Raw genomic sequence first — 10,333 nt, 5'->3', positions numbered from 1 at the left:
ATGGCTATTTTGTTCCATAATCAGCATACCTAAAATTCTGCTTCAAACACAGAAAGACTCGCATTCAAGAAAAACAAAAACAATGTTTGTTTGTTTATTTGGATGAAATGGTCATTTACGGGTTGAGTCAATATGCTTGATTAAAACAAACAACTCTTTAACAATAAAAACTTTACTAGGTTCAAATCAACCCCTTGATTTGAGTTCCACTAATCTTTGGCATTGTTGCTTAGTCCATGTCAACAAGTTAACATTCATAAGCTCTATTTTGATGGGCTTTTGAAAGTTGATTGATTTCTAGATCAATTCAAGACAAGCTAGTCTTACTTGTTGAAAGTAACAAAAGATATGAACTATTGTTAGAACACCTAGACAATAGAGTTCAAAGCTAAAGAAAGATTTTATGACTTTATTATTTCACCCAGATTTGAGTTAATATTGGTTTATTTACTCAAATGTGATATAAGTTTGAATCTGTTTGGCTAGTTCAAAGATTCAAAAGTATAAAATCCACTTGGCAAGATATCAGAAAGATCTAGGTTAGATTATGTTGATGATTACTTAAGTCAAGAATGATCATCAATGATTGTGTGTAGTAAAATTTACAATCTAGCTCCATAAGATATGGCATATCTAAGTTGGAATGATCGAAGTCGATTAGTACTTGATTCGATCAATGATGGATCATAAAGACTCTTCCTATAATTTCTAAAACAAAATGCTCAACTACCACCAAGCTAAGCCAAAATTCGTCAAAGCTATTGAAAAGTAATTTCAGAATATCTTTTCATAATATATCTAAAGAGTTCCTAAACTCAGTGGGAGCTTAGTGTTTGTTATTCAACAAACTAAGGCCCAAGTATAGATATACGTTTCATTGTGATTTATTCAAATGAGACACAAGGGTATTGTTCCTACCACGAATTTTTGAGAACATAATGTTTGTTTGCTCGAAATAATGTCCTTTTGGAGATTCGTTTCCAAAATGACAAGTGGGAGAAAATGGACCTCGAAAGTCTTCGAGGCGAACAACAAACATAAACGGACATTCCGGAGGCTTTTCGAAGTTCTTCAGAAAATCCGAACACGTATTCTTTAAGGACTTTAGAAGTGGCTTTAAAGAATAGACTAAAGGAAATAATCCCCTTGGTCCAAGTATGCATTTAATGTTAAGTCTAATAAATGCGGTTCAGTATTAATTAACAAGTTAATAATTCAGTGAGATCAAGTGAGCTGAATGCCTAGCTAGAGGCCGCTTCAGTTCAAGTGGAATTAATGATATTAATCCACAGCTTACTCTTGACTGAACCCGTAGGGTCACACAAATAGTACGTAAACGGATCAAGTATTTAATGGCATTAAATACTCCATCTATGGATATTCGGAATCGACGGATCTTGGTTTCAGTGGGAGCTGAGATCATCAAAAGCAAGAAATGAATACTCCGGAAACGATGATATTGCCGGAAACGGAAATATGGATCGTATCGGAAATATAAATATTATCCAAGTCGTAGATGTTGCTGGAAACGGAAACATGGTACGTATCGGAAAATATTATTGGAAATGGAAATATTTCCGGAATCGGAAATATTGCCGGAAACGGAAATATTGTCAGAATCGGAAATATTATCGGAATCGGAAAATAATTCCGGAAACGGAAATATTAAATATTTGTTCGAAACGGAAATTAATTCCGGAATCGGAAATTTTAAATATTGTTCGTATCGGAAATGAATTCCGGAATCGAGAATTTAATCGGAAGCGCATCGTACGAATTAGCATCGGACAAGGCCTGCCAGACGAAGGCCCAGCACGAAGCCGGGCCATCGCCCAGCAAGCCACACGCATCAATCGCACACAGCCAAGCCCCGCCAGGCCCAGCGCAAGGCCAGGCCCAGCAAGGCCTTGGCGCGCCCTGAGCGAATCTGGGCTGCGACATTTGGGCTGCGAGCGAGTGCAGCTCGCGTGGGCCGCAAGGCTTGCGCGGGTGGTGCTCGTGCTCGTGCTCGTGTACGGTTGTGTGCAATACAAATCCTAACGCTATTAGAATTTGTTCTATGATTAAATCCTAATCCTAGTAGATAGATTTTATTTAATAAGAGTCCTAATAGGATTCTAATTAAACTAAATTCGTATTCTAATAGGATTCTAAGTCCTTTTCAATAACTCTATAAATATGTGCCTAGGGTCACAAATTTATACACGTAAGATTCAAGTATTCAAAGGTAAGATTTTCGCAAAAATCAGCCATACACTCTTGCCCTATTAGCCGAAATTTATAGTACCTTAAGGGCGATTCTAGTTGGTCAAGCTTAAGGCGGATCCGGACGTGCTGTGGACTATCTACGGAGGGACGACACTTGGAGTCCTAAAGACTTGTTCTTGTTTGGTTCGGGCGCAGCTAGGTAGGGCACGCTACAAAGTGTATGCATCTGAATTATGCTAAATGATTATGTGTTAATAATATGTTTTCTGGCTTTATGGTTTTTCCGCATGATTTATGTTTATTCATATGTATCATAACCTAACACTTTAGACTTGGCCTAGTTCTAGAAGATGTTTGTAAATGTTCCAATCATGTCTATCTCTACAAGATTTTATTATAGTTCAGTGCTCTTTGTGGAGGAATAATATGTAAACTAAATTGAAAGGGTGGGAGGGAGTGTGGTGAAGCTTCAACTGCAGGATAAGAGAGAAAAAGAAAAAAAACGACAGAGGAAAGAGAAGAAACTGTAATAAATCAACTTTTAAATCAGATTTCAAATTTCAATTGATAAAAAATGTGGGGAACGGAGTCAAATAGTAAATAATGTCAACGCCGAAAATAATGTCTAACCCCTTTCCACCTTTTCCATCTCTAGAACCACCAGCGTGCGCAATGACAAATATACCCCCGCTATATATATTGGAAGATCACGACTCAAATTTTTAGATATTTGTGAGGGGGTCGAAAAAGCGCGAGGCTAATGCGTGACCTTGTCCCTCGTGGGTGTGACGATTCTTTTTATTCAATCAAGTGTAATTGGATTTCCTGTGAGTATACACCCAATTGACTAGTAATATAGGAGTCGCCATTCAGTTTTTAACGACAATGAGAAAAACTGACGAAACCCGGTTATCGTGACATAAAGGGAGTGCAATTATGTTTGACCACGACGGCCGTAGGTTCCCTTGTGATCCCTGGTGTGGGGATCTCTCAATATACACCCGCAAGGTAGAGATTGAGGGTTCGGGGGACTGTAACTACCGAGAGGAGTAATTCGCTCGTCGATAACTCCAGAGGCAGGATATCCTTACTAGCTCAGCATAAATAATTGAAGGGACATGCGTTAACTATTAAACTAATCTAAGTTGATTTTAGCAATATGCAACATATAATACTGATTCGATCGTGATTATCTGATTTAAGTAGTATTAAGGGACCTAGCATGATAATCCGATTTCCCAAAAATATTATATTTGTTAGGCGTGATAGAACAATCAGATTAGGTTAGTTTAACAGTTCATAAAAAGGGCGAGGAAAGCAGTTAAATCATCGAAAAGGGACACATTACGACGCACCCTTGAGAGGTGCGTCATGGTTCTCAGAAAACTAACCACTTTGACTTTGCTATTTCACCTTTTTATTTAACGAATCTTAATTATGGGATAGGATACGTTCTGTTCGATTTATGGATCGATTGCGACAGAACGCGTGAACAGTTTCGCTGCGAGAGGCTTAGGCTAAGGGTTGGAGTCAATACTCAGAATATAATTGTGTGTTGTTGTGTGTCCTTTCACGTCGAAATTAGGGGCCTATTTATAGGGAAGAGTTCGTGGAAAGATAGAATTGCAGAGTTCTAATCCACAAAGAATTAGGAAAAAACACGTACCCAGGTATTTTCAGCGCCCAGGCCTGGGCGCCGAAGATTTCGGCGCCCAGAGCCAGGCGTTGAAAATAGGGTATGGGCTGTTTTCTTTAGTCAGATTCGGATTCCTGAAATCCGTAGAGTTTGAGATTAATTCGAGTCTTTTACCGCGTATCAATTTTATGACGGAATGCGTCTGGGCCCGTTACGAACTCTAGGTTCGTTAGGATTTTAATTAATACGTAACTCCTATTTCCGAATCCTATTAGGAATAGGATTCTCGCGGTTTTCTATCTCATTTAGGATTTATGTTGGAATGCAACACCTAATTCTGACAGGGTTCTATCTTTTATGATTTGCCACTTTTAGAAGCTACCTTTTACGGCAGTTACTATTTTTAGCAGTTTTCCATAAATAGCAGGTTTCGGGTGAAATGAAATGGGGAATCGAGATTCATTTATTTTATAGGAGATGCGTTGTCAAGTGGAGTTTTTATGCTTTCATCATCGAACCTTTCCCTTGCGGGAACGGGGACAAAAGTAGGTGTCTACAGTTAGCCCCCACTTTGACTGAGTCTTGGAGTAAGACGATGGTCAAAGTATTAGACGGAGTGCGTCACACAAGCCATGGTGTATGTGACCTGCTTTGCGAGGGTCTCACGAGCCCCCGAGTGATAACATTTGACTTAAAGGTCATCACTTGAAGCGTCGACATATCCCTCACGTGTCATTGGGATTTGTCAACTGATAGTATAGAAACTTCCTCACTTTGTCATTGGAAGGATCTAAAGGTGCGTAGAAAACTCCCTCACTTTGTCATTGGGAGTAGCTACAGATGTTTTCGAAATTAAAGCTGTAAAGTGTAATTGGGCCTGGCCAAGCCCAATCACGAGGTAAAACGTTTTTAAAGATTCTCATTTTCAGGGCTAGCTAAACGAGAAAACCCCCTTCTTTTTATAGGACGTAAAACGAAGGAAAATCCAGCACATCGTTCTTTTTTGGAAAAACGGAAAACCAATCCTTTAATTTTTGGAAAAAGGGAAAACCGAAAAAGTTATCGCTGCAGCGACTAAGGACCTGCGCGGTTAGTGACGCAGACCCCGCCGGCTGAAGATGGCGAGCCTGTCCGCTGAGGGTGGACGCCCCGTCCGATAGAAGTGGACGAATCTGTTTTGATGTTTTGAAAATAAGGACCTACGCGGTTTGTGACGTAGACCCCGCCGGCTGAAGATGGCGAAACTGTCCGCTGAGGGTGGACGCCCCGTCCGATAGAAGTGGACGAATCTGTTTTGAAATTTTATTTTGCTTTTTTGAAAATAAGGACCTACGTGGTTTGCGCCGTAGACCCTGCCGGCTGAAGATGGCGAGCCTATTTTAAATTTGAAGATTTTATTTCTTTCGAAAACTAAGGACCTGCGCGGCTTAGTGACGCAGACCCCGCCCGCTGAGGGTAGGCGAGCCTATTTTGAATTTCTTATTTTGCCTATGTAGAAGGGCTTTTGTGATTACAACCTGTTGGTGGGTCGTAATATTTCCTGATTAGATGTGTCCTATAAGTGGGTCCACACTGTGTATATTTTTGTTTAACAATATATATATATATATATATATATATATATATATATATATATATATATATATATATATATATATATATATATATGCATATTTTTTTTTTTAAATACCGTTTTTTTTTTGGGAAAGAAATATCAAGATAACGGATATCTTACACAAAATAGGGGAGTACGCGTGCCCGACAGCGAATATTCGCTGTCTGGGAAGAATTTTCAGCGCCCAGCTTTGGGCGCTTGAATTTCTAACGCCCAGAGCTGGGCGTTGAAAATGCGAAGGGGAAGGCTGGTCTTTAAATTCGCAGACCGTCTCCTTCCTTTCCCATTTCCACCATTTTCGCTCAAACTCTTCACTTCTTTCTACTGATTTTTGCTCGTTTCCTTCACTTTTCTTCACGAATTCTATTCCAAATCACTTCCTAATCTTCCCAATGTAAGTATTTTTCAGTAATTTTGAGCTTTTTTGTCAATTTCAGTATTTTTGTCAAGTATTTTTGTGCATGAAATTGATTTGGGGTTTTTTGATTTTGTGCCCCTTTCCTTCAATTAGATAGTTGGAAATGTTCCATATAACATGTTAATTAGTTTGTGCATGTTAATTTCTGCAAGTATGTTGATTTTTGTTGAATTTGGGCATTTTCATGCTAGCCCCCAAGTATACCTACGACCCTAGTATTTTCTTATAATGTAGGTATTCTTGGTATATTGCTTGCGTTCCTCATAATTCATGGGTGACAAATCATGGGAGAATTTTGATTTTACTGGAGTTAATTTTTACTTTAGGGAATTTTGCTAAGTATGAACTTAGTATCATGTTTTTAGGGAACAAAAATTGTATGACTCCATTTCATGAGTGAAATGCACTCTTTTTAGGGATCGGTATGAGTGCCGATTTTGTCAAAGGTATAATGCCTTGTTGTATTGTTGATCAGCATGTCTGACGAGTCGTTACCCCCTCCTGGTGGCCACGAGGAGCGTGGCATGACGCGTCAGTCTACCGGCCCGGGTCCCCTATGGGTGGGCCCTGAGCTCTACGACGGTCGTGATCTGCACTACGACCTAGAGCACCACGTGACTTCCCGCCTTCACGCGAGGAGAGAGACTACGGTTCGCGGCTATGGCGCAGCGACGAGTGAGACCGTTTTTAGCTATCTGAGCTTGGACGCCCAGGCCTTGGTGAGGGCGAGCTCACTGTTTCCGGTGGTTGAGACCTTCTGGGAGATACTGCGGCTTAACATCTCCCTGTCCTTTCTGCGGTCGTTCATGAGGTGGTGGTGGGATACCACCAACACCTTCCATTTTCCTTGGGGCGAGATGACGATCACTCCTGAGGACTACACAGCTTTGACGGGTTTGACCTTCACAGGGAACCCCGTTCGTCTGAGGTCGGATGGCCCATCGCCGACTGTTGCTGAGGGTACCAGGCTCCTGGGCTCGTGGATGGGTAGTAGATTACCTTCGTACCAGCCCCGTGGGATAGCTTTCGCTGACCTGATGTGGGTTTTGGAGCATGGGGTAGAGGAGTCGCCTTTGAGACAGGCTCGGCTGTTCTACCTCCATTTTATTACTTCCACTTTTCTATCGGGTCCGACTGACACCTTTGACCCGAGGTGGATAGGCATGGTAGAGGACGTGTCTACACTGGGTGACCATCACTGGGGCGATTTGGGCTATGCGACGCTTGTCGGCCAGATGAGTTTGTCGGTGCGCGACTCGGACCCGAGTAGACGTCACTTTGTGATTACATTAGCGGGAGTGCCGCGCTTGATCGAGGTATGTGCCTAGACTTTTTGTTTTCTCGCTTTTACCGGGCCTCTTTTTTTTTAATGTTTTATCGTCCTTTTCTTTTTGCAGCTGTGGGCATTTGAGCACTTACCTTGGCCGGCTCCCCGAAAGGGGAAGAGGCCTTTGGAGTTCCCTGCCGGTCGCCGTTGGGGTTGGAAGAAGAAGCTGACAGTGCGTCCACCGCCCGATACCGTGTGGGATCTTATCCGGGACGGGAACCCTAAGCATGTACAGAATCTTATCCTCTATCTCGTATTTCGTCATTCTTTTATATTATTTTTTATGTGCGAGATCTGACTGCGTTTGTACAAAAACAGGTGGTTTGGACCCCATGGCTCTCTTTTAGGGGTACCCATGCTTCGGTCAGGGATAGTTATACCCTGAGCCAGATGCGGGTCTTGTTCGTTGGTCGCCGGGACCCTGTCTGGTACCTGGGAGAGCGGGTACGTATGCAGACGGTCGGGGCTTTTCCGGTGCCCAGGCCTCCGCCTGCGACCATGCTGTCTACTCGCTCGATAGGCGAGTCGTGGAGGGTCCACTCAAGGACTGGCGTGCCGGCGACGGAGTTGGTGATAGAGGGAGCTAGCTATTACCAGTTTATCCAGGATGCTCTTCGTCTCCCGGAGCCTGGCGCTGTAAGTTGCCTCCTCTCTTTGTATTGATTTTAGTGTTTTCAAGCTCGTGCCCATGTGTTTATGCCTACTGTGTTATGTGCAGGAGGGTCCTGACCCTTCGTTGGGGGGATGGGTGCTTCCCGATGCTCGGATCTCGTATACCGGAGAGAGTGGATCCGAGATTGTGGAGACTTTCCCGGAAGATCGGGTTTTCCATGCTCCGCTCCCTGAGGGAGTAGAGGCGGTATGCACCTTTTATTTGTGTACTCTTCTTATATTTTTTCTTTCTTTTTTACTGACATTCTTGTTTCAGGTTCGGGCCCGTACGGCCAATGCGATGGTGGGGGTGATCAACCGGTTGAAGTCCGCGTTGGTTCGAGCTCGGTCTGCACTTTCTTGCAGGAGCCCCCACTCTACTCGGGTAATGTGCCCTCTTTTTTTTGATCTGTACCCTTTTGTTTGGCTTTCGGTTATTCACTCTCTTTTTGTCTCTTTTTTTTTTTTTTTTTGCAGACGGCTGCTGGGCGTGCTGGGGCCGACGACGCGGGTCCCTCGGGCGGGGGACACGGTCGTCGTGAGAGAGAGAGAGCACGGCACTCGCCCCTACGGCATCGCCGTTCTGACGCGGGGGTGAGTTCTTCTGGGGAGAGGTCCGAGCCGGAGCGTAGGCGGCGTTCCGTGTCGGTGGCCCGAGAGCCTAGCCCCGAGTTGCAGTCACAACCTCATTTTTGGGGTGACTCTGGCTGGGGGCCCTCATACCACGGGGAGTGGAGTGGATGGACCGGCGAGGCTTGGAGACATGGAGCCGATGACGAGTCTTAGGCTTACCTCCTGTTTTGTACATATTCATTCTTGTATTCCGCATGTATATATATATTTTTTGCGATTTTTGGTGCAAGAATGTTTTGAGCCTTCCGTGGGCTTTGTTTTAACATATCATAGCAATATTATCTTTCTAAACCAACGACGAATTTCGAAAAGGAAAAGACTTTCGTAAAAATAATGAGTTCATATAAGAGTGCACACATATTTTTAGACTAACCGACTACTTGGGGTATTACATATGCATGTTCACTATTTTTTGTTTTTTGCCGACTCGTGCCATACTCCTTTGTTGGGCTTGTTCCTGGAAATTCTTGTGGCTTTGTTTTTTCATTCTATTTGGTCTTGCCCGTGCATGGGTTAGGGTAGAGTGCCCTTTGCAATATCTTTTCTTCTTGATGCGTTGCATGACTTTATTATTTTTTTAATTTTTATTGGACCGCATCCTTGAGAAGGATTGCCTACGTATCTTGTCAGAATCAGGTCGCGCGTAGTTCTAGCTTTTGAATTTTTTTTTGAAAGGGTGTTCATTACACGCCTGTTTCCCCTCAAGTGTTCGTGATTCTTTTGAGGGTTAGAAAAAGGAGTACGAACACTTTGCAGAAGCGGGAGGGTAGGTGGCAAGAGAGAATGACGCCCGTTCTAGGGCGAAGGAAATATCGGCGCCCAGGCCTGGGCGTGAAAAGTAACAGCGCCCAGTCCTGGGCGTTGAAGTTTTGTCCTTCGCTTTTCCTACCTTATCGAGCTTTATGCCGTTTGTTTAGAGTAATGCGCAGAATGTTTGTTTATGAGTCTTAATGTGTTTTATTAGATGCCTTAACTCTGGACTGAATTTAAATATGGTACTTTTTTAATTGGTCTAAGTTCGTGAGGTTAGCGAATTCCGCTACATCTATGTCAGCTAGTTGGACTGCTCCGCCAGGTAGGATGGTCTTTACAAAATACGGTCCTGTCCAGTTAGGCCGGAATTTTCCTCGAGGGTCCGTAGTAGGTGCGCGGACTTCTTTTAATACAAAATCGCCTTCTTTGATATTTCGAGGTTTGACTCTTTTGTTGAATTGCCTTGCGATGCTCTTTTGATACACTTGCACGTGAAGTAAAGCTCTAAACCTCCGTTCTTCTAAAAGGACGAGCTCGTCGTACCTAGCTTGAACCCAATCGGCTTCGGGTAGCTTGCTTTCTAGGACGATCCGGAGGGAGGGAATCTCCAACTCGACCGGTTGGACTGCTTCCATTCCGTATACCAAGGAGTAGGGTGTTACTCCAATGGAGGTGCGGATTGAGGTTCGATAGCCCCATAATGCGAAGTGTAGTTTATTGGGCCAATCCTTATAATTTTCGGCCATTTTTTCGATTATGACTTTAATATTTTTGTTGGCCGCCTCTACCGCGCCGTTCATTTGCGGCCTGTAGGGAGAGGATTTATGGTGTTTGACATGATATTTTTTGAGCAGGTCTTGGACTTCGGCCCTGAAGTGGGAACCTTGGTCACTTATGATTTCATGTGGAACCCCGTATCGACAGAATATGTTCTTTTCTAGGAATCGAGCGACATGTTTGGCTGTTAATTTTGCATAGGAGACTGCCTCTACCCATTTAGTGAAGTAATCAATTGCAACTAAAACGTACTCGTGTCCCCCTACGCCTGTTGGTGTTACCTTGCCGATTATATCTATACCCCAGGTGGAAAAG

The sequence above is a fragment of the Spinacia oleracea genome, chromosome 2, assembly GCF_020520425.1.
Source record: "Spinacia oleracea cultivar Varoflay chromosome 2, BTI_SOV_V1, whole genome shotgun sequence".
Taxonomy (NCBI): Eukaryota; Viridiplantae; Streptophyta; class Magnoliopsida; order Caryophyllales; family Amaranthaceae; genus Spinacia; species Spinacia oleracea.
Note: the sequence above shows the minus strand (reverse complement) of the source record.